The sequence below is a fragment of the Leuciscus leuciscus genome (genome assembly GCF_965113295.1).
Source record: "Leuciscus leuciscus genome assembly, chromosome: 22".
Taxonomy (NCBI): Eukaryota; Metazoa; Chordata; class Actinopteri; order Cypriniformes; family Leuciscidae; genus Leuciscus; species Leuciscus leuciscus.
The window spans coordinates 31331521-31358299 of record NC_138746.1 but is presented as its reverse complement, the minus strand read 5'-3'; the positions used below and the strand labels follow the sequence as shown (position 1 = coordinate 31358299).

At 38.1% G+C, this 26779-nt stretch overlaps 1 protein-coding gene across 1 annotated transcript in view; it reads left to right on the top strand.

Annotated features, from left to right (window-relative positions):
• Positions 1-21495, top strand: part of lrrc73 (leucine rich repeat containing 73) — a 176592-nt gene extending 155097 nt beyond the window's left edge. The window contains exon 7 of the transcript XR_014201758.1: positions 19360-21495. The gene's annotated coding sequence lies outside the window, so the exon portion shown is untranslated. The remainder of the gene's footprint in view (positions 1-19359) is intronic.
• The last annotated feature ends 5284 nt before the right edge of the window (positions 21496-26779 follow it).

The following is a 26779-nucleotide window of genomic DNA, read 5'->3' as shown; positions in this document are numbered from 1 at the left end:
ACGGCGCTCGAATCGTTCCTTTGCAAGAAGGGTGTTTTTGCTGTTTTGCCGACCGGATACGGCAAGAGTACCAGTTAGCTCCGCTGGTAGCTAAGCATATGGGGCTTGTTGTGATTGGTCGTAGTGTTATCCAATTGCATGCAGTGAGATTTTCAAATGCATGCTTGGTGCCGCCCCTCGAGCTGGCCGATTTTCATTAGTCGATGCCAGACCATTAATCTTTCAGATTTAGGTCTGGATTCCCAGGCAACAGATGAAGTGGAATAAATGCACTTGTCAAATAGAGTGGTGCAGGTATGACGTCCCTTTGTAGGGCAACCGGAAGTTCACATCACGCTGGTTCCCTCGACAAAAACCCAATAGGATCATAAACAAAAGTTTATGATACTTACACGTTTTGTCCATCAAGATAATTATCACAGATGAACACAACTTTTATGAATTTTGAAGCCTAAATGCAGTCGCCAGAAGTAAAAAGCTAAACTAACTACACCACGGCCCCACGGCTTCAATGTCACCACCATTAAGCTTCCGACAACTCTTTCAGTTTTTATCTAAAGTTAGAATGGTTTATAAGAGCACTATTAAAAACATAACGAGGCTGTAAAAGCGGACTGACTTTCCCTGTTCGGTGGGAGGACGTTTAATCTCGACAGACTCTGTAGTCCCATTTAGACACTTGTTAGCAACCGCCTTTTTCAAGACACGTAACAGCTTAAAAAAAAATATCACGAGTGGGGTAATATATTAATGATTTATGTTGTAGAATAAAACATGTGAAAACAGTGTCATGAGCTTGTGTTCCTTATATCAACATATATACAGACCTTATATCAGCCATTTAACCAAAACTCCATCCAAAAAACCCATTGACTTCGGGACAAGTGTTAAAATGCGACTCGCTTCTGTGTTTTGGCCTACAAAGTGATGTCACACCTGCATAACTCTATGCACAGATGTTTCAGAGACATTTTCATTCAATACTTTACACTGCTTGATACAGATTGTACAAGTATAAAGTTCAACATAAGCCATACTATTTAAATACCAATGAAGTGGGGTCATGACACAACATAACATCGCGACAACATGAAAAGAGCTTTTACTGACACGGATTTGTTTTAAACACGAAACACACGTGATCGTTGTCGTTTATGAAATCGGCCAATCATGAAAGAACTTTGTCGTCATCAGAGGTCGTGAGAAGCTGCGCAGAATGAACCAGCCGCTGCTCTCGAATCGTTCTCGCTGAACTTTGATGGCAAACGTCAGTCACGTGGCGTCGGCGCTGTCTCAGGTTGGACAAAATTTCTAACCAGCATGCACTGCTTCAAGTCAGCCGCCGATTGGTCTGCGCAGCGCTGAATGAAGTCGAACACGCCTAATGGAAGATCTCACGTGCTCACTCATAATCATAAGAACCAATCAGAGCCGTTCAACGAATGGTTTAGTCCCGTGTGTTACACGTGTTGTTTGAATTTAAACACAAGTAAATATATAGGGATTTCAAACATATCTTTGGTACATTTATTTATGATGCAATTCAAATAGTATGATTTTGAAATCCTTGTTGGAATTTCAATAGTAGCCTATTACAATTAACATGTTACGGACAACAGCCTTTTAAGTAGCATATACTTTTATAAGTAAAAACATGTAAAACTGAACAACATGTTCATTACATAAATATTTCAAATATATTGCAGAAAGCCTGCACATGGTTATAAAGTTTGTATACTTCAAACCCACTAAAAGCTGAATCATTTTGCTATGTTCTTACACAGAGTAAATTTACTTTGAGTAAGAGTAAAATAAGTATTTAAAAAAAAAAATAGAAATAAAACTTCACTTAAAGTATGCTTGTGTTAAGCATATTTCTTAAAAGCTTATGAATATATTTCATTACCAAAGTACTTCTAGTATACCTTTTATAAATATATTAAAATGCAATTCAATGTATTTTTAATGCACTTCAAATAAGCATGTTGGGAATTCAAATGTACTATAAACATATACTTGAATCTCAAGTATATTTTTAATACATTTAATAGGACATCTTGGGTAACTATGCATGATTATATGGTTTGTTGCATGTTAATATTTCCATTTATTTATCAATGGTTTTCGCTGCTGCTCATGACTCAGTTTTTGGGTTTGGACCCATTAGTAACCCTAGTGAAAAAAACCTTTACCAAAATGTATTTAAAATACATTTGAACAAAATGCATTTGTATACTACAAATCTATTGACATATTTACTGACATATCACTTGAGACTTACTGATATAAATATTATAATTAAACTTTATTTGGAGTAGCCTACTTCTTTATTGCACAATGCACATTTCTTCTTGTTAAGCCTAAATTGTGTTCTAATATCACTATTATAATATGATCACTGTATAATATCAGTTGTCAAATGCAAGTATATTACAATAGTTCCATTTTAGCACAATCAAATATACTGAAGTATATCTTTAGTTGAACCTCAGCACTGTCTAAATAACTAAAGTGCATTAATTACAAAATTAGTTGTTCCAATTTATCAGACTTTAAGTATATAAATGTAGGTACAATTGCATGGTATTTGTACATACATGTATTTTACAGTATTATTTATAGTATACTTAGCATAAAATAAATGTATTTCAAATACACTTTTGTATTTTTTCCCCACACTGTTTAGAAGTCGTATGGCAGTAAACATTGATTTATACAGATGTGTTTGGTATTCTCTTCAAAAATGAACAATTTGTCATTATTATTTGACAGTACCAAGAGAAGCCACAAGGGGAGGATGTGTGCCAGTGATTCAGGACAGAACCACACTCATATTCATCCACTCATTATTTATGATTCTCAGAGTAGTTGATTTTCTCTAAGAATAAACTGATGTGGAAATTGTGTTTGTTTCAAACATAGTTTAAATGCACCATAAGAATGAACACTGATTAAGTGTGATTAAACAGTATTACTATTATTGGAGGATAGAACAAGATGAACCTGGTCCTACAAAATGACACGGTCCAATCTAATGACTCCCACCATATACTGTACAGTACAGTAGCTGCCCACACAATTATGGATTTCCTACTGTTGACACCGGTTATGTGGGCTGCTCGCATCAGTGTAAGCACAGCTTGCAAAAGGTTACTGTCGGTATTGTCATGCTTTAGCCTTGAAAACAGGCATTGTCCAAATGGCTGTGGTGCATGTCATAAATGCTTTGTGCAGCCCATAACTTACTGTCTTTGGTGAAATAGGGCAGAGATGTGCTGATTGAATCCCTGAGGTATCCCTGTCTGTCAGTGAGCTTCAACTAACAACCATTGTGTTTTATTTGTAGAGGCAGTTTGTCCATATTTAGTATATGCTGCGGAACAGTTCACCCAAAAATGAATGATAATAATTTACTTGCACTCATGTCATTCCCAACCTGTGGAAGCTTATTTCCACCATAAATAAAAAATAAAATAAAAAAGGTATTGCAACTTTTTATTTCACAGTTCAGACTTTTTTTTCCAATTGTGATTTATATCTTACAATTCAGCCATTTTTTTCCATAATTATAGATTTTATATAATTCTGACTCTCCCAATTTTTTTTCTCTCTCGAATTTATAAGTTTACATCTTGCAATTCTGTTTTTTGTTTCCACCACAGAATAAAAAAAGGTGATTGGGACTTTCTCAGTCGGTCACCAGCACATGATTTGGTCGCATTTTTTATTTTTATTTTTTACAACAAGGAATAAATAAATGCATGCTGATGAATAGTTGTCTTAATCGGCGTACCCTAGTTTTGCATTGATGTAAAAAGACTGAGACCTCATGTTGGCAAAAAGTTTTAATCTTAACTATGAAATGAAAACCATTAAAAAAAAAACCTATAAAAAAACTCCATGTATGTTTTTTTTTTTAATGTTTGATTATATTGTATTAGTGCTGTCAATCGATTAAAACAATTAACTAATTGCAAAACATTTTCTGGAAATAATTGCAATTAATCGAACCTAACATTAAAGTTTTTAATATATTTTTATCTTGTAATAATTTTACATTTAATCTCGAATTAATGTGGAAACAACATAAAGACAGTAGGAAATATACAGAAATTGAATAAAGTTATCAAACACTTCACAGTCACTGCATACATTTTAAATTAAATGTAGATTAATCCTTATAAAAGCTACAAAAGTTCAGTAGAGAGCAGTGAGTAATTTTCCTTTTGATTTTTGTTCTTTGATTCACATAATGACAGTCTCACAGTTTATTAGACTGCGGTCACTTTAAGATCTGAAGGACGCAGATCTGGATCTTACAAGCATCCGATGTCGTCACAACTCTTTGCGTTCATTTAACACTTTTTAACTAATTTAAGACTGTGCTTACGAGGATACTCGACAAAGATAACATTTTGGCATACTTGTGTGCGTTTATGTGCAGTGCAAGTGCTGGTAGGCAGACGCCAACTGAGTGCGTGACCATGTCAAATTTTAACTCGCACATTCTCAAAAAATGGTCGCATATATATCGACCATTTTGGTCGCAGTCTGGAGCCCTGTTTTTATAGTTTATAGTATAGAGTTTATATCTCCTGAGAAACAATTGTGAGAAAGAAAGTCACAATTACCTTTTATTATTGTCTTATTATGTGGATATGTTTAAAAATAAGTTTCCATACAAACCTGTATGCGTCTCAAACAGAAGAGAACAGACAACAGGAGTGGGAAACACAACACAGGAATGAATGTAAGGAAATGCTTGAATCCAAACAGGTAATTTAGCTGAATATAAACTCTTTGTATCTTTTTCACAGATAATCGGGCTGGAGAGGATTCAGAGGACTGCAGCGGGAGCCGGGTGAACTGGTGAACTGGTGAATGGACAACAGGGAGGTAGAAGTAAGTCCGTCTCATGTGTGAGCGACGAGACCAGACAATGAGGTGAGTGTGAGAGCTTGTATATAAATTAGTCCTTAATTGGTAATGGCAGGTGCAGGTGGAAGGTATTCTGGGAATTGGGAATGAGTGGAGGGAGCTGAGGAATCTGGCACTGGGGAGACTGTGACAGTAGAGAGAGGGACAGTAAGGTTTGAGTAATGACACGTGAAAGATATGATAATGTGGAGGGAGGTTGAGCCGGTGGGTCAATTCATTGATCTGTCAGTGGATGGTGAAGGGGCGATGTATCTGGGATTTAGCTTGCGACAAGGGAGTCGAAGGCAGATATCCCTGGTGGAGAGCCAGACCTTCTGCCCAGGGTGGTAAACGGGAGTAGCAGCTCTCCGAGTGTCGGCCTGGCTCTTGTGCCTCAGAACCGCCCCCTGTAGATGGATATGGGCCATGGATGGATAGACCCAGACCCTCTCGCTCTCTTTGAACCTCTGGTCCACAGCTGCAACCTCTAAAGCAGTGGTCGGTCGGCAACAGGCAGTGCCAAAACTGGCCCGTCAGCAATAATATCTGGCCTGCGCCCACAGCCAGAAATGTTTTGATAGCGGCTGGTTCTGAAATAGATCTGTCATGACAGCAACAATTACTCACAATGACTTTGTCTTTAGTGATTTTGCTTTCAAAGTAAAAGTACGAGAAATTTTTTGTTTTATTTTGAAATGAATTGAGAGCTTTTCATTTGAAAAGTTCTGAAAGACATTCAAAAGAGTCTGTGGATCGCTTCGTTGCAGATCAGACACACCGGCTTTGCATTCACAAAACTAGCTAGGATGAACGCATAGTTGTCTTTCCATTCTTCTTTGTAGACTATGCCCTATTTTCGCTGTCAACTTTCCTCTTTAAACTCTTTGATAGTGCCATTTTCTCTCACCAGCTAGCTTAAATGTTAACATCTCTCTGCACATGACGTAATAGCGTAACTTAACTCCGGCACGCAAACAATAAAAAAAAAAAGCAGTTTAGTACGTGAGGATGCCAAGGAATAATTCCGAGTGCAAAAGTAGGCTACGTCAAATAATTATTACAATAAATTAGGCTCCATTGTGTAACAAGCTAATTAAAATGACACATTTATTATTCACAATATGGAAAGAGGAAATAAAACATAGTTCGTTAAGAGCATGACTCAAACATGCCATTAATGGGCTTATTTATATCCATTCCGCATTTCCCACATGTGTGTTTTAGCAAGGCCGTCTGTGTTGAAAGTTGGTGAATGAAGATACTTGCCAGGTAACGTGTCACTACTGCTTTATTAATTTATGCAGTGTAAAACCCGGACACCGCCACACAAATGTGTCCCTTCTACAGGATTTAACACAGAGTAACATCTCACTACCAGTTACAAAAGACACTGTAACTGTAACAGTCTGTCACAGGCAATTCTAGTTGCATTTTTCATCAATGAATTTCTTAAATTTTCCTTTGAATATGTTCTGGCCTGCCATCTAGTGGTGAAATAGTTTTTTGGCCCAATGCCAAACTTTTGGTCTATATAGCTAATTTTGCCCTACATGACAACTGCGAGGGGGTGCATTTTTTTTTATAACTCATCCATTTAAATTATATTAAGCCTTGAAGTTCTGCATAATTAAGGGCGTGGCCACTTGAGTGACAGGTGGATTGCCGCTGCTGTCACTACTAGCACTACAATACACTGTTGGAAACACAACTTGCAAACGTCTTAGTTGATTTTGTCAGCAATAAAAAATGCAGCTTGTGAATGACCGTACTGCAGATAAGACTATTTATATCAGTGGTTCTCAACTCCAGTCCTCGGGACCCGCTGCTCTGCACATTTTGTATGTCTCCCTTATTTAACACACCTGAACCAGATCATCAGCTCGTCAGGAGAGACTCCATGAACTGATTTGAGTGTGTCAGATAAGAGAGACATACAAAATGTGCAGAGCAGCGGGTCCCGAGGACTGGAGTTGAGAACCACTGATTTATATCCATATACACATAACAGGATAAAAAAAGAATATCAAAATATGGGAGCACTATTTTGATGGGGACGAAAGGCGAAACATTCTGATTTACACCATTGTACAACTTTCTGAAAAAGTTTAAAATGAAAAACATTCAGAAATTTGGTCTCAGACTTGGTACTGAATTTACTTGGGATTCATGTTCGGGATCATATAGGTTCTTCAAAGAATACCACTGTATTGCCATGTATTATTCTATGTCAAAACGTGTGATATTATTGTGGTACTTTTTTGTTAGTGGCTGAAGATTCATTCAAGTTGCAGTAGGGAAACAGAAGCAAAGAAGTCTTCAGTTTTCAGAAGCTTCATTTCTCTTGGCTAATACCTCACCTTATTATCCCTGTTTCCTCTCATAACTCCTCATTTTGCCAAACAAATAATCAGTGCAATGGCTCTTCGTAGTACTTATAGGGGCTATTGCTGATTAGGCTACGAGATGGCAGACACTCATTAACACTCATTACGTAAAACTGCCTGTTATCAGACAGGAGCCATCAGTAATCAGGGAGCTGATCCATTTTGTTCCTCCTTGTGCTGTTTGATTGCCACCCTGCAGTCGTGTAGGCAGCTGCTTTCTGAAGAATGATGTGGTTATTTTTACAAGCAACAATGACAGACAGGTCGATCTCGATAGGGACCTTGGAGACGGCCCCTCAGCATCAGCGTTCTCGCGTTCCAGCGGGTTGTAGCACAAGTGCAGCTTAATTCGTCATTGGGAAAGACAATACCCACATGAGCCGTTTTGTTTTGAACAATGCATTGAAGAACGTAAATGGTAAACATTCCCATCACTTGCAGGAGACATGCAGCTGCCATTCCCGCTCTGACCCTAGTCCCTCTGTTGCAGCCATCGGTGTTATTTTAGAAAGCCTGAGATATTGGACTGTCCAACGGTCCCATCTCTAATGGAAAACTCAGTTAGATTGTGCAGGTCAGCAGGACTGAGAGATAGGCTGCTCATCTTTCAATATATGGTTGTTGACAGATGACAGCATCGGTATAAAAGTAATCTTCTTGTACTTCAGACTTCAAAGGCCAAGAGCCCCATGTCAAACTTGAAATAGGACCTCATTTCACCACCTTCACCGCCACTGAGCAGCACACAAAGACCAGCTGCATTATGGGAACTCCTAAAGGAGCATAACAGGTGCTCAGGTGCAGCTGAATGAAGAAGCAAACTTGCTTATAATGTTCAGTGAACATGCTGCATTATCCAGACACCTGTGGTGGCTAGATATTATCGTAGAATATCACAAATGTGTACCTTTCACATGCTCCCTCACTGCATGTAGTTAAATTATGAGCAATTTTGTGATGGTGTAGGTTACATAAAATTCTACATTTGAAATATGGCATAAACTCAGGGCTTTTGACTTCCGTTCCTGGAGGGTGACGACCAGCAGAGTTTAGTTTTAATTGAGTCAAACACACCTGGCTATTAGAATCATTTAACTCTTTTTAGGTGATTATGTTTCATTATCTTTTTGATTATGATGTGTTTAATTAAGGTTTGAACTGAACTCAACGGGTAGTAGCCTTCCAAGAAGTCCAGAAGTAGTTCAAAAGAAAGAAATTACAAAGGATAACTTAAAGGGTTAGTTCACCTGTAAAACAAAATTAAGACTTAAGCTGATCTTCGAAACACAAATGAAGATATATGGGGCCCTATCTTGGACCCAGAGCAATTGACTTTGTACACCAATACCATGTATCATTCCTATTTTGCACCCAACGCACAGCGGACTTTTCCCTCCACAGACGCACGTCGGTAAATTAGGGAATGAACCTGCGCTCCCGGGGGCGGTTCAGCGAAAAGAGGAGGCGTGTTCCGGCGTAAACGTTCCCTGGTGCTATTTTGCAGTTCCAGAAAACAATTCCGCGTTATTCAGATGCTATTTTAAGGGCCATGCTTGGCCATAATGTAGCGTGTGCACAACGCGCATACACTTTGCTTCTCTCATCTACACAGACGCAGCATTTGACATTTTTGCAAACCGTACCTAATTACAAGGAAAAATATTCCACAGGAGGGAAATCATTGTGGTGTCCAAATAGGTATAAATCTAGCTTACACATTTACCCAAATTATCATACGCCTGTTTAACCGAAGCTAATTTGGGTGGGTTTCTCCTATCCCCATACAATGTCACTTCTCTGTGTTTTACGACCCTGATGAGAACGTCGGTCTCCTCGGCTGTGAACCGCTCCTGGCGTACGCCTGGCAAATCCGCCGTTATAATAGCATCCGCCATGGAACAAGCGTGCCTGCTCTTAAAGGGAATGTGAGATGACGCTCTGATTGGTTTATTTCACGTTACACCCAAACCACACCTATGAGTAATGTAGCTACTTCAGACCAATCCATTTTAGGTTTGCATCGGGCGCAAGAGTCATTTATCCCGCCGGTATAATAGCAACAGCGTCCGAGATCCGCCCACAAAGTTACTTGCGTTTCACGTTTGATACTTGCGTTTCAGATCGTTAAAATAGGGCCCTTTGAATGAAACCTGAGAAAATTCTGTCCCTTCATATAAAAGTCAATTCCACCAAAAATTTGCTTCAAAAAGTAAAAAAATGACATCATCTTTGCTTGAGGTTCATAAACCAATAGGTTTGTTCTCGCATGTCAAGCAAGCACGTTTGAACCTCCGTAAGAACCAATGAGGTTTGTGTGTCAAGTACAGCATGTGCTCTATATGTACTGTAGGTGTGTCGATCATGTTTATATGTGATTAAAAGCCTAATTAAATCTGTTCATCATACTGTATAAAGTGAGTGTGTCCCTTTGGAAGACTTGGATTAAACTGTTCAATGCATTTGGATTACTTTTACCATGTCTTTCTAAACTTTTTGAAGACATCTTTCAGGTCTCATTAAAAATATCTTCATTTGTGTTTTGAAGACGAATGAAAGTCCTTATGGGTTTGCAACGACATAAGGGTGAGTAATTAATGACATCATTTTAATTTTTGGGAGAACGATCCTTTTAAATATTAATTTAATAATATTTAGGCAGTTAATCACTGCCTAGCTGAAATATGGCCATAACGCATTCTTGCAAGTTTAACTCTTTCCCCGCCAGCGTTTTTTGATCATTTTGATCATTTTTGAAACTTTCATGGACCCTAGAACATTTTATTGAATGAATATCAACATACAATATATATATATAAAAAAAAAAAACAGAGCCTCTGCTTTTAAACATTTTGAACAAAAAGCTGAGAAAATCACGTTTTTGTGAAAGACCTGGATCAGATTCAGAATGATGTTTAAAACATTGATGGAGCAGATCGAGTCCGTCAACTTCCCCAAAGCTTCACAGTCCTATCCCTCTTCATGGGTTTCATTTGATACCGTTAGGCAGTTTTGATTTAAATGCTATTTAATTTTTAATGACTGCTTTAGATTACATGTGTGTAAGCAATGCTTCTATCGCTTGTTTCTGCTTCTTCTTCATCTGTGTTTTGATTCTGAGATCCTGCACTCTTTCAGAAGATGAGTAATAGCGTACCCTACCGGATTACAGTGAGTTAATATTGGTTTTATAGCCTACAATAGTACAACAGACAAGGATGTAAAGTAAGGAAAAAATGGGGAGTGTCCAAAAAAACTGTGCATTAAAATACTTTCTTACACCACAGGATCTAGTGCTCGTTCAAAACATGTCACATTAACTAGCAACGATGACATGGGCTATTTCTGAGAAGGCAGCATGAATGTGAGATATTGCTCTTATACAACAATTCAATAAAATATTTAATATTAAGTAACATATTAGAACCAATATTGTTGAAATCAGTTGAATGAATGATTTAGTGACTCACGTCACTTGGGCTGCATCCGAAATCACACAGTCTCTGATTAGTCTAATGACTTTTTTGAGTACTTTGCAACTGTAAAAAAAAAAAAAAGATGTTCTATATATGAATACAGTCCCTCCAGTAAGTCAGTCCCTCCAGTAAGTCAGTCCCTCCAGGATTTCATGATTCTGTGATCACAGAATTTGGGGCAGCTTGCACTTTTGTCTTATTTCCACAATTTTTCCACAATAAAATGTTAACCTGAGGTGGCGGGAAACAATGTTAGCCAATAAACATCCATAATTTACAGTCCAATCTAATTAATCGATACATGGTCAAATGTCCCAGCTCCAATGTAAAGTGAGCTGGGATGGACCAACCTGAGCACTGGGAAACCCGGTTATATATAGCCTACTGTTTGAGTATTAAAGGAAAGAAAAGTTCCAACATGAGTCCCATTTGAGCGACAGACAGGGTAATATTTAATATTTCCAACTGATCTCTCACAATCATTGCCTTTTAACCTATATACATTTACATTTTATTAATTTAGCTGACGCTTTTATCCAAAGCGACTTACAATTGCTATATATGTCAGAGGTCGCACGCCTCTGGAGCAACTAGGGGTTAAGTATCTTGCTCAGGGACACATTGGTGTCTCACAGTGGATTCGAACCCGGGTCTCTCACACCAAAGACATGTGTCTTATCCATTGCGCCACCCCTACCACCACCCCTACCACCACCCCTACCCCCACCCCCACCCCTACCCCCACCCCTACCCCCACCCCCACCCCTACCCCCACCCCTACCACCACCCCTACCCCCACCCCTACCACCACCCCTACCCCCCCTAACCCCCCTACCCCTATATGTACGTAATACTGAATCTAATGCATAATGGGGCAAATATAGATTTAAATAAGTAAATGATTCCATGTAAATGCACTTTTTAAATATTTCTAGTGAATTCAATCACTGATAATGCGATTATAAATTGGAAAAAAAGAGCAAAAGCAATAATACAACAATAAACAATATTGTAAAAACAAATAAAAAAATCATAAGAACATGAAATAATAATTTATAGCATTTAAAATGTATAGTATAAAATCGATATAAATCTGTCACAGATTACATGATTTAGCAACAAAGTGCAAGGCATTGTGTGTCCAACACAATTCTGTATTTTCCGCAAAATTATGAGTCAATTATTTTTAATGCCTTGTGTGTGGGGGAGAAGGTAATTTAAGTAAGTATGCACAAAATGTACAGGTAATTGTACTGCCATTAACACTAATTACATAAGTACATCATGATTATTGGTTGGCTTTCATGGCAAGATAACACAAAAATGCTGCAAATATCACACATTTTTTTGAGAAAAGTCGCAGCAAATTTAGTTATTTTAGGGCGCAAAAATCTGAAAAAAATCTATTTTATATCAATGTGGTACAAGATTATCCTATTCTGATCAATGTGACAAATGAGTTTGGTCAAATGTAATCTAAAATTAATCAATACGTAGTCTGATTTTATTACCTTAAAGGTGCATTAAGCAAGATTCTGAGTTTTTGCAGAACTATGCCACCTCTGGCGGCAAGTGAAACTGCAGCCAGAGATGTGCACGCTCATGGACCCACACGCACACGCACGCTTGCACAAGCACGAGCTGTTCATAACCAAAGGAGCATCAGCCGCAAATCTTTTGTTTACAATCATAATGTCTTCAGAGGTAATAAAGTTATAAATCTGCAAGTCATTTTAAATATTTACATTTACATTTACATTTACATTTATTCATTTAGCTGACGCTCTTATCCAAAGCGACTTACAATTGCTATATACTGTATGTCAGAGGTCGCACGCCTCTGGAGCAACTAGGGGTTAAGTGTCTTGCTCAGGGACACATTGGTGTCTCACAATGGATTCGAACCCGGGTCTCTCACACCAAAGGCATGTGTCTTATCCATTGCGCCACAACCACCCCAAATATGTGAAAGGAAAGGCAATTGAGTAAATTACACACTTATGTGTGAGGGAAAAACGGGGGTAGTAGAAAACTTAGTTTTTTATTTCCATCTATCTCCATGTTGAACTGTGTTATGTGTTTACTGTATCCACTTATGATTGTATTATTATGGAAACACTTTCATGAACAATATAAGTTGTTACTTTGTAAAAGCTCAAAGCACAGTCGGTCAAAAAAGTACACTCAATTGTCTCAAGGTAATAAACAATTAAATGGCACTATGACGTTACCATAAAAGCCAAACAGGCTAATCCGCCGAAGATTTGCGGGGGTTTAGTCTGTTTTATTGATCTGCTAAGTAGCATATTCCAATAGCAATACATCCTAATTAAGCAGTAATTTGCTCAAAATTTGTGTCTAATTATCTAACTTATATATCAGCATTTTATATCACACTCAAGATATTTGAACCGTTTTAATCGAATAGCAAATCATTAAACTACATGTAGTGCAGATTTATTTAGTAGATATTTTGCCAGGGACAATACACACTGATGAACATTTATGTGAAATGTGTCAATACTTTTCAACTGCTGTCCCTATGTTTACTCTCGTCTTATTCCGACGCCTGTCTGAGTCCAATTTTGCCCTTTTGGTTGCACTAGAGACAAGTTTTCTTTTTTTTTTATCTTGCGTTCGAGTTTGCGTTGGTGTTTGAAATGAACTACAAGCAGGTCTCTTACAATCCATCTTCTACGGAGAATGCCGGCGAATACACAAACCTGCCAGACATAGCTATGAGAGCGTGCCGTGAACGCGCATGACGTCACGCCCAGTCTAAAATTCCGGCTCGAATCCCTCTTATTTATTTTACTTTACAGGATTATAGAGACAATCTCAGTGATCAGAGAAGGGCTCATTCAGCCCATCAGGCAATTGTTTAGGCATGTATGGGTTAGAAAACGGGTATTTTTAACATGAAAAGTTGCTTAATGCACCTTTAAATGTGTAATGTAATGGAAATATGCATGTTTAGATACAGCTATTTATATATAATGCACTGAGACATCATTTTCTCAGCAATTGCGCACATTTCCGTTACAGCAAAATGTACTACATTATGGTAATGAGAATTGTTGCATTACAGAAATGAGTATATTGTTAACTACAGCTTTTTTCCAATATCCCAATATTGGTCATCTTGGTAGGGAAATATATATATTAAGCTGTAACATGAAATCTACAGATGGTTTCGAGTCCTTTTGTTCACACTGTCTCAGGAGCATCTGTCTTCACATGACAAGCTCCCTCGTTTCGTCCTGCCCTTAGTTGTCACCTTTTCTGTCTGTATGATTGATTCACAATGTCTTACAAGGCATCTTCACCCCCATCTTCAGTAGTCAGGGATCAGGTGTCCAGTTATTATAAGCGTCTAATGGTGACGCAGACTGCTTTGGGCGTCACTGGGGGAAACACACATGTGAGACTTTCCTCTCTCCTTAGAGTCCAAATCTCGCTCTTTTCCAAAATAGCTTGAGGGCGTATATATTTATACCGGTGTACATCAGAGGCCTGGACGCGTGAACTCGCTGACAACTGCATCTCTGTGAGAAATGGTCTGAGACAGAGGTATGAGGTAATAGTCAGGGCTTGTACAGGATGGTGGTGCTCAGTATCTAGTCCTCTACGCGCTGAAGACTCCTTCTTGGAATCAGACTTCAAATGATTTAAGGCAGACAGATGGTGTGTGCATACATTATCTGTGCCTATATCAACAGTTTCATTTAACACTAGAACACTAAATCAAATCTATCTAAGCTCCCTCTATTCACTGCCAAATATGGAAAATAACTGGGAAACAGCAAGTGGGGAATCAAAACAGACCCAGTAGAAAGTTGCAAACAACTTTTTTATGTTGTGCTAAAAGGCAATTGTGGGGGGAAAGGGAATGATACACAAATAACAAGAATATATATATTTTTTCTTTGTTTGATCTAATGTAACAATACAAAATCATGCATGCAAACTTAAATAAAATTGCGTTTTATGTAAACTGGCTCAGTAAAATGTAAAAAGTTAATTTGAACTATAATTAAATGTCATGCAGTTCACATAATGTGGTTTTCTCAAAGAGTTACCTTAACCATTACAGTAGGTTATCTTTTTCAAGTACTTACTTTTGTGATTATAGTGTAATTGTTTTTACTACATTATTTAACTTGAATTAGAACAAAATAATTTTAAATAGTTATGTTAAAGCCTAAAAATGCAGTCACATTTACCATTGCTCTGCTAATTTTTTCATGTCATCCATTTCAATAGGACTCCACATGATCAGGATTGTTGCGTGTTGCGAATTTGCCGCACAGGACCAGCAGAAAACTTGGTTTGAAAGTCAAGTCAAGTTTATTTGTTTAGCGCTTTTCACAATACAGATTGTATCAAAGCAGCTTCACAGTATTAAATTAAAATAATACAACAAAGTTTGTTTCAAGAGGAATTTATTGATTGATAAAATAAAATATCCCCAAAATATCCCCAACTGAGCAAGCCAAAGGCAACAGTGGCAAGGAACCGAAAAACTCCATCAAGTGACCTAATGGTGTCCTAAAACTCCATCAGGTGACCTAATGGAGAAAAAAAACCTTGGGAGAACCCAGGCTCAGTCGAGGGCCAGTTCTCCTCTGGCATTTATGAGCTAGAGGCCGGATTGTAGTTTGAACTGTAGGATTATATGAATGCCTGGCTGAAGAGATGCGACTTTAACCCTCTGGAGTCTGAGCGTTTTTTTGGGCCCTGGGGGTGTTCTGACATGCTCTGACATTTGTGCTTTTTTCAGTTGCTTATAAACATATTAATGGCAAAGGTGTAAATTCACTCTATATAGCACAAACAGGACTACAATAATATGTGAGCCACATGTATGTACATGTTTTCATTTTTGAGAGAATAATGTTTATGCGTGGTTATCGAAAAAACTAAAAATTAAAGTTTTTGAAATAAGGCCACAAAACACATACTAAATATGTGGCAATAAGACTTTTGACTTATGGATGTCGTCGCCTATAGTTTTTTCTTCAAAATTATGTGAAAATAGTCTTGCTTTATCGTTCACATAAAACCATACATTGATTTAAATTGATGTAAAACAGGTTTTGCTTGGAAAGCCAATATGCGAGGGGGCGTGAACGAGGAGTGGTTTACACCTTAGAATACACCCACTCTGCATAATGATGAGCCATTCACTCAGGTGTGACACTGACTGAGCCACAATGCAATGACAAAAGATATATTTAGAAGAAGACTTATATTGACCATTTAAGATTTTGCTTACATCTATCTTGTAAATATGTTTTGCTATTTTATTAAAACGGTTACAATTACAACAATAATTACAATTTCAACAATATTTCAAGTGTACTCTTTCTTTGTAAAAAAAATGATTAGGCCTATAGGCCTACATTTTATCTATGTATTCATTAGTTTGAATATAACCAACATTGGCACAGCTAACATCTTAGTTGATGACTTTATTTTTGACAAAAATAGTATTTTATATATAGAAATTGCTAAACAAAAGCTTATTTGATGTGGCAGTATATTCTACAGTAAAAACTGTACCCAAATCTAGTCAACAAAATGTTGTCTTTCATATTTCGTCTGACTGTAACGTTGTTTTCATGAAATATTAGGGCATATTGTTAATTTTGCAGTTTAATACGTTGCTTATACAAATAGCCTACATTTTATTTCAACATTCAGTCGATGTTTACTTATCTCAGTATAGCAATGCAGTTTGCTAAAACATCATCATTCATTCACACACGCGATTTAAATTTAAACTGTCTTTGCCAGCTGTGGTAAACAGCGCGCATCTGTGCCGTTCATTCATTCATAAACAGAAACCCACGTGAAGAAATTCACGTGAGAAGGAAAAAACTTACTAGTATTCCTCAGCTCGCTCCTCGATATACCCGCACTTCTGAGGGACATTTTCCATTAGTATTATTCCTCACAGCGCTGCAAGACGGTGTAAACAATGATCTAAATAAACTTGTGTGTTTTCTCGAGCTGATGGGGGCGTTCACAGGATTGCCTCAGCCATTTGCGTTTGAATAGCGCGCGCTCTCCGTGGGCGGGGCCGATTATAACGTAATGAGATGAGATGAGCTCGACTGGAATCGCTCTCTTTTAATACAGATTTCACAAGATGAGAATATTAGCTTTTTATATAAATTACTTCATTTAAAAGAAGATAATTCAAGCTTCATGCCTGTGTGCCTGTATGTCTGTTTGACTGAGTATTCGCTCAGTTATTGTTCATTTTCGGACGCGTTTCAGAATGGACTTCACTGGCAGAGAGAAGGCAGAACTCGCTTCGTGTTTATTTTTCTTTATTTGGCAAAAAGCACAACACTTTGTTTTTATTGTGAGTATACACAAAAATAATACACATTTAACAGAATCGATTGATGTATGAAACTCCTATGGAAAATCAAAGTCAACAGAGTATTTATGAGTTTCTTTTACACTAATAAAAAAAAAGCGAGCTGGTATCGCCGGCGATACCGTAGACCTCAGGGGGTTAATCTAGTTTTAAACTGGGAGAGCGAGTCTGAGCAACGAACAGTATCAGGAAGACTATTCCAGAGTTTTGGAGCCAAATGTGAAAATGCTCTCCCTCCTTTGGTGGTTCTGGATATCCTAGGTATGAGCAAAAGCCTTGAATTTAGTGATCTTAAAGAGCGTGATGGATTATAGGGCGATAGAAGATCCGTTAAATAGTGACTTCTGTATGTGCGGCGCGTCATAGATCGCTATGCTACATCGATAATGGAGAGAGTTTGGGGTAACGTATTACAAGTCACGTGAGGTATGTAATCAGATTACTTTTTTCAAGTAACAAGTAACGCATTACTTTACAATTTATAGCAAAGTATCTGAAATACTTTTTCAAATATTTTTTTTATGTCCAATTCTTCCACAATCCAGAAAGATTTCAGTGCAGCTGAAAGATTTGTTTGAGCTGCGCCCTCTATCTGTACAAGCGTGAATTTGCATTTCCTTCTGCATGAGGCTTATTCAGTTCACTCAAAGAGTATTCAAGCCCAAGAGGCGAAACTCAATAGAACGCTCCATAGCAACAGTTGCCCCCATGACGTGATGGCGCGGCCGCCATTATGGACTGAAAACTGAAGGAAAACGCCGAAAAATAATGGGAGTCAATGGCACTGAACCAACTTAACATAACAAAAACTTAACATAACTTAATTTTTTCTGGCCGTCATATATAAACAATTCGTTTAGATATGATTGTTAAAAGTCATTTTAACAACAAATTGTTAAAAGTCATATTTTAAACAATTTAAAATACATTAATGAGGATGACCGACGTTAAATGACAGAAAATGTTACGTCTATGTGGTTATGCATGGCCTAATTACCCTTAAGAAAATAGTATTTTGGGACAAAATATTACTATAGAAGTACTATAAGACTACTATAGAAATACTATAGCGGCTCTAGGATATTATAGAGGTGTTACAGAACATAACATACTTCTGTGGTGTTCTGTATAATATTTTAAAGCTGCTATAGTATTTCTATAGTAGTCTTATCGTACTTCTATAGTATATCCCAAATTACTATAGTAGTCCTATAAGATTCCTATAGTACTTTTTCGTAAGGGTATGTCCCCCACCGAATCGGCTTCATTAGCCTACCACTTACGGTTTGCAAAGATACAATTATAAAATTACTGAAAACCTTTAATCTATCAATATTTATGTTCTATTTTGCATTTTCCTTGTTATATGAATAACAGAAATTCATGAAATAATATATAGGCAGACACACAGTAATAAGATATTTATTCAAATGTTGATTTTGAAATTAGTGAACATCACCATATGATTTGGAAAAATAAATAAATACAATTATAAATGAACATTTCTAAAGACAGTTAATCTTTTACATAGAATATCACAAAAATATTGACAACTTGTTTTTTCAACATCTTCAGTGAAAGTGCACACAGTGAACGTTTCAATGGCAAGAACAAAAACGATCTGTGAATGTCCTATTACAGGCGGAAAGGTACAAAAAAGATGTGCAATCTAGCAAGTGCACACATGAACTATAAACAGTACTAAAATGGAAGTGTTGCCATAAGATCTCAGAAATTAATCAGACACCACCATCTATTACCGCTAACGATTTCAGCAGCTTTCAGTCCATAATGGCGGACGCGCCTCCGCAGCGCCATCTACAGACTGTTACCCATAACACAACAGAGTTTCGCCTCTTGGGCTTCTATACTCTTTGGTTCACTTTTGATGTGACAGGGGCTGTACATTTGCCAAATATTGCTATAACTAGTTTTGTTATTAAAAAACAAACAAGTATGCCCAGCCCAGATGAGAAAAAGCAATCCAAAAGTAACTTAATACATTACTTTCCATAAAATGTAACTAAGTAATGCAATTAGTTACTTGCATGCAATAATGTAACACATTACTTTTAAAAGTAACTTTTAAACACTGATAATAGATATTTTTTGCATGTAAAATTTCGCTAATGTGAGCACACCATAAGGCAAATTACGACTGGACAATAGGACAACACTTGATTCTGCTTAAAACAAGAGTCCTAGCCTGGGAAAACCCAGACAAACTTCCGGCAAATTTAGATTTGCTCTGCAAGTAGTCTGGCAAAAAGCCCATTCAAGCCTATTTCTAATCCGTCCAAATCGAGGCACCAATCAGAAACGTTGAGGCAGGCTTTACACGATGACGATCGCTCTGATTGGTTTTAGGTCTATCCAATTGCGCCCAGAGGCATTTGAGCGACGTCCGTTGGTGAAGCGCAGCAACTTTTAAATGCATTATTATATTCAAATTGCAAACACATGAGGACAGTCTCCATGAAAGACCCACTGGCAGATGAACGTGCTGCTACATTTCTCTCCGAAACGGTAGGAAATTAAATTAGATTTAATAGAGAATTTTAACTGTGACAAGATGACCGACAGGGCAGTTTACGTGACAGGATGCACGTGACAGATCCGTCCGATAAAGATGACGAAGTAGTGTGTCCCAAAGCTTGCCTACTTTTTTGCTACACATTTAAACGTAAATACCTTTTCTTCACAAAAAGAGTACATACTTTTATGGCGAAGTGTAACTTAGGCGAATTGTGACGCAGCATATGGCTTTACACGATGACGATCGCTCTGATTGGTTTTAGGTCTATCCCAGAGGCATTTGAGCGACGTCCGTTGGTGACGCCCCTTTGGAAATGAGTTATTAATGAAGCTTTGCCAGACCATAACTCAATTACTACTGAGAATGGTCTGGTTTTAACCAGGCTACAAGAGTCCATAAAACCTCACTTTTGTATGGCGAGAAATGGCTTGAATTGAAGATCATCAGAGGGAATAGTTATAGTTAGGGAATAGTTAGTTAAATTCATAAATAAATTACTAGAAATATAAATAGATTAACTTTAGGGTTTACATTGAAATGGAAAATTAATTAAAACTAGCAATATTAGCAAAATAATAATTTGAGATTACTGAGAACAGTGTGGCCTTTAAATTAAATTTGGATTTAAACAGCTCTGGTCATGTGATAATTTACATTATCCATGTAAAATACGGTAGAACAACCACATTTGACTGGTGGGATTATTAACTCTAGCCTGGTTTTATCAGTACCTGATTTCATTCACAGATGCATTTCAGATCTGTATCTCCCCCTTCATTTACAGTGGCTGTCACTTAATAGTGTGTGAAATCAGAGATCTGATAGCCAATATATCTCCTTACACTTTCCCTTATATGATGATGAACTGCCTAAATCACGACTGCGTTCAGTGTGTGACTGTGTGTACGAATAATATTGTTCAGCTCAAAACACATTTATCATGCACTCAGATCTATAAATGTTTAGTTGGCCTTTACACACACATTTACACTCACACTTTGGCAATGTCACATCTGCATTATCATTTAATATCAGTGTGACGTTTGGAAGAGGATCGCCCAACAGACAGGTGGTTCTGAGCATACAGTTGCACTCGCGGTCTGAGTGAATAAGCTGATATATTACAGTGGGCAATAAACAGCCTCAGAGAGTTTGTGTTGCTGTCATAGAGGAGTGTGATGGTGATCTGGAGGAAAAAGAAGAAAAAGAGGATTATTTGGGACTGTCAGTTTAAGGTTTTTTCCCTCATTTTACACTCGAGCGCAGGTAAATGTTTTCGCTTTTTGAGCTTGTGGCATTTAAACATAATTGAACCCTTTAAAGCAAGAGCAGACACGTGTGCCGAGGGAAAGCAAAACTGTTTGGCATATGATGAGAAGAAAGTAAAAAAAAGTATTTCTTCATCACACAATTTTAGGAATGGATTCATCAGATGTTTTCTTTTAAGCGATTAAATGCAATGAAATGTTTGATCCATTGAAAAAAAGAAAGAAAAAAAAGACAGTGTTTACCATAAGCTAAAAGACATGATACCAAAACATATCAAATGATATGAACATGTGCTAAGCATTACAGAGCTCCCTTTAACTAGTTTCACATAGCCAAACTTGTGACAGTCTGTAAAGTCTGGTTCGGTTTGGAAAATCATTTTGTTTTGATGTGCTGTTTAAGGAGTCTTTCTGGAATACCTGAATGGGTCAAAGTTTGGCTTTTTATAATGTTCTAGTCAGCCTCTGCTGCTATACTGTAACTACACCATTATGAAAAAGCATATTTTTTGTTGGTGTACTTCTGGGGCTGTATGCGTCAGCCGAGCAACTACCATTGAGGTGAATGGGAATGCTAACAAATTGCTGTGGTCATGTGATTTGAGGCTAAGCTGACTCTTTAACAAACCAGTGGCCAGTTGCATAAACTGACTAGTCTTACAAGTTAATCAATCATCTAATTTTTTTTCTTAGAGGCGGGTCATAACTTTTGTTGCATAAAAAGGTTGATTGGTCTAATCTAAATCCAAAAAGTAAGACTGATTAGCCCTAACTAATTGCTAGTTAATCAGACTAGTTCTTAAGACCCAGTCTTAACTTGTTGGCCCCTGGGGTGCGTTTCCCAAAGCCAACTATAGCAAGTCCCATTGAGTTGTGTTGGTAACGACGAAACTTGCGACCATAGTTGGCTTTGGGAAATGCACCCCAGGTTAGCTGGATTTATCTCAAATCAAGCTTTTTGACAGTGTGAAAGGTTTTATGTCACACAGAAGGAATAGACTTTACACTTCATTTTTTACCTTTCACAGACATTTCTTAGCTAAATATAGCATATTTGCATTTTATTGAAGAACCCATTTTCAGCGGTGTCACAATATTCAATTAAAGCCGACAGGAATAACAGCTCCCTGTGGTCGGAAGAGGTGTTTTAAGCTGAGATATTTTATGCAGTTTTGAGTTTGCAGAATTGTACAAGATTTTTCTGATTATAAACATAGAAACTCCATATGTTCCGACTGTACAAGAATGAATAATGTAGTCCATCACTTTGGATGGTAAAGATCAGATGTCAAAGGCTCCATAGATGTAGGCCGTCTTATATGCGGTACTTAGTCGACATGCTACTTGGCTTTCAGACACAGCATTCATTCATATTTGATAGTGACTCAAGACAGCCTTGAAAGCCTGTGTTATTCACTCTTCAGCATCGTTTAGCCTAAGAAGGGAAGAGGACATCAGTCAATCCACTTAAATGTTCACATGGTTAGTAAGGATTGGTCAATATCTCCTCACTGGATTGCTTCTGAAAGGGTTCAATTGATCTTTTAAAGAGAACTCTTTATGATTATATTAAAACTGATATGTAAGCTTTAGGCACACCACACTATCCTGGGAAAATGAGCTTCAAGAGTACTCAAACAAAATCGAAAAACCAAAAAAATCTATAAAAGTCTATTTTTCTCTGTACAGTCTTGTTCAGTCCTCTATTGAACCTCAGCAGTTTTTACATTAATCTGTTATGACTGAGAGACAATGGGGATTGAATTGTCCATTCCAAGTCCATTGAATTGTTAACGTCAACATTATTAAACCCTCGCTTAAGGTTTGTTAGTTCAACTGTCGAAGTTCATGCACTGCATCATGCAACTGTTTGTCCTCGGAGACACTGGTTGGGGTGGAAAGGTCAAGTACATAGTAATCATAAATCAAAAACACTGATGTTTCCAAGGAAAGATAGCTCAAGTTACAGAGAAGGCTGTTTTGCTTGTCACTCAACTGTATCCAGGTGCACACTTTATTACACAACCAACATGTAATTTAGTTGTCAATATTGAGCAAGTGATGCTATTACAAAGACATTTAAATTAAATTTTGATATGATTCAATGTATTGATATGATATATTTTAAATCATTCAATAACCATAAATTCATAAATTCACAAAAAAATAAATACAAAGTTACCAGATAGATAAAATAACCACACTGAAAAAAATGATTCGTTGAAATTAATCAATTTTTTTATCGTAAGTGGTTACATTCAATTGATTTTATCTACATTTAAACAAATGCATTAAGTTGAACTTAATCAATTTTAGTTCAACTTAATGCATTTGTTTAAATGTAGATAAAATCAATTGAATGCAACCACTTATGATAAAAAATTGATTAATTTCAACGAATCATTAATTGAAGATGGGTTCGTTTATTCAGTCACAAATGTGTGCAGCATTTGGCATTTTCCAGCAAAAGTGAATGATGTAGAGTGTGACGACATAAAGTCCAAAGTATACTTCGGTATTCTAGAGATTGTGGATTATCGCAGATTCCCCCGTCTACTCTTCTCATGAGCTTCCTTTCCTGCTTTGGCTTATCGTTCTTGCCTTGTTCATTCAATAGTATTGAATTGAGCACACATTGGTGTTCCTGCAAGTCACGCAGAGTGTGATGAAACAATAGGGGAGTGTCTCGACGTAATCCGAATGCAAGTTGTCACAGGAGACGCATTTAAAACGCATGTCAAAACTAGGTAGAAACCGTAATGCTTCTAGGCTGACCACTTGTGATCTTGATACCAGGTGTTTGTCTTGCTCTTCATTTACCAATGGTTAAATAAGAAAAACACCTTTTAGAAGAGCATCACATGCCGAACTACAATGCTTTGAATGTTTGGAGGCCTTCTGAACTCAGCATCACACGAAGGCCGGGCTGAAACATAACAGGCTGCAAAAAAAAAAGGGTGTGTGTATTCTTGTCATCCATGGACTTCAAGGTTTCAAATGCCCACTGGCCTTTGTATTCTTCTCTAGCCTCAGCTGCTCGGGGGTCAAGGCTGCCGCTAGTGAGGAATGAGTGTTGTTCTCCGTGCATCTCCATTCTCATCCTAGCGTAAACAGGCATGCATTTTGTGCCAGGTGGCTGGAGAAGCACCTCCGTACCACATTTCTGAGAGTCATTCAATACTAAAGCCATCAAGGTCTTAGCCTCCTGATGGATCACTCTCAACCGTGCATTGTGTACAGATTACTAGCAGTTAGAGAAGAAGGCATCCCACAGCTGCACTATACATCTAAATGTGTAACCTCTCAACCCCTCAACCGCCAACTATTTCAGAGTCACCACCCATCCTGGTCAAAATTAGCCCAAGCCACCCTCTTTCCAGACCACACAATCTCCCAACTTGCCTATCTGTCACCAGTTAATGTAACAATGAGCTCTAAGATTAGGTTACAACAATGGGGCCACATCCCTTGGGCCATGGTCCAATCGCAATGCAGACATGCGAAGATGAAGTCTGAGGGCTTTAACCATGTTGCAATATGTGCACCAATCACTATCCAGAAATGCGTGAGAGGAGTAGGGCATCCCAACTATGGAACGTTAATTCTCACCGCAAGAGTGTTGCACAGTGGAGGAAGGGTGATAATGACCTGAGTGGGATCTTCTTACAAAACAGATATCTTTAAAGTCCGAAGAAAAACTTTAAACCGTTCATTACTTTAGCACAGTCCCGTTTCCAACACAGCTGCCTGGAAGTGGCTAGAGATCCTGAAGACCATGATTAGCTGGTTCAGATGTGTTTAATTAGCGATAGAGCGTCTTGTCATAATTACCGTAATTTCATGACGTTCCACTCGGAGCTGTTTACGTCCTTGGGCTGGGAATTATGCGCCTCTAACACAACATTATCAACGCCTAAATACATCGCAGCGGTCAGGTGGTACAAGTAGGAGCTCTCAGAACATTCCCATCTTACAAGTTGTCATCACAAGCTCTATATGCAGATGCGAATGCTTTTTTCAAGCTGAAATCTCGTAATTACGGTAATCGCGACATGGTGCGAACACACCTGAACACGCGAACACACCTTTAGCAGCTCTAACTTTCATGATCCAGGACGTTTTATATCACTTGTGCTTTCCTTTAAGTCTATTTGATTGCACTTTATGCAAACAGGACTGCAAAATGAATTGCCACTTTTTCTGACTACTTCTGTAACTGGGATTTTTGAGTCAACTGGGTGTCCAGTTGTCCAGGTCCAGCTGCTCTAACATTCTGTGTCGGGTTTCCACCAGTGTAGCTTTAGTGCTTCCACCTATCAAGGAGAGCTTACAAAGGGATTGGGTCTCAACACACAGTCAGATGTCAAGCGGATTAGGAGGGCTCTGAGACCTTGGGTCTTCATCATAAAAAATGATCCCGTATGTCAAGACCAGGGAACCAGTGTAGCTCTCACAGTGGACTGCTCTCGCCTCACAAAGGAGCCTTAGAGATTGAAATGAATTGCCAAGCTCACCTCCATTTCATAAATTGAATCTTTGAACACTTTGCCACGAAGGCGGTGTTGGAAATACCTTGCAGCATCAAGGGACTGTAGAAGATTGAGTTGGACTCTGGCTGCTATAAAATAACTACAGCACCCGTACAGCGTAAAATCGATTTTTCAACATACGGACTTCAGGAATGACATTAAATTGGTCAGGAAACAACCAAGATAGATTGAATTTGACCTGTGCAGGATGACAAGGAAGGATGTGCACGAGGTTCTCTACATCTACAACAAGGATTAGGGACATTATCTTTCAAATTCCCATGTCTCAGAGCAAAAAATAACCTTCTAGTTTGCCTGAGTGGAGAAGAGGCTATCTTATCAAGGGGTTCATTTAACACGGCTTCAATCCGACAACCGGACAACGTGCTTGGTGACAGAGAACGAACGTGTGCCTGTGGCTCGGCTTTAAGTGAAGTCCTCTGGGGTGTGAGCAGCCCCGTGAGTCGGGGTGAGAGGCTGTGAAGAGCGTGGACGCGTGCGCCGCCTTGTTCTCCATCCGAGAGGGAGGTTTAGGGTGAAGGGAAGGTCAAGCAGCCCCTTCTTCATGCTGTCTGCAACTTAGACACATGCCGAAATAACTTCAAAGACAGACGCCCAGCATACACTAGATGAATACAGGGGGGGGGACAAGTCTCACAGGCAGAAAAGATCAACACAGAGAGCCCTTCACTGGATCTTAGCATAAGAAGAGGCACCAGGCTCAGGCTATAAGAAAGGGTAGGTGAAAAACATTTATTTGGGAATGTGATTATTATTACTACTCTAAATCCCTGAAGATATTATATAGGAATTACTGAAGCTTGTTCAATCTTAAACGTGCACGTTTTTGTCATTCTTGAGTCAATTCTTATTTTGTTTGTGATGTTACTTGCCCTGGGTTAATTTCTAAATGAATTAGTTTAGCTGATCAGAAGAATTAAAGTCCAATGTCAGTCACAGTGAAAGTTTTTAGTTTGTTGGTTTTAATTTGTTCTTCACATGTGGCTTTGAATTGCTCACTAGCAACTCACTGTAAGGATCTAATTTGCAGGCGTATATATTACTGGGCCATATGCCGTGGGAAAGATCACTGGGTTGTAAATAGAGTTCATAAATACCATCACTTCCTAATAAAACTCTGACTCCATAATCTACTTTCTCTGGCACTTGCAGAGCTGTCTAGCATAAGAGCAAAAGCAAAGCAGCTTTACAGTGATAACAGGAAAATTATGCATCAAAGTTTGTTTCTGCTGTACAGCTGATCTAGAAGAAAACAGTGTCAGC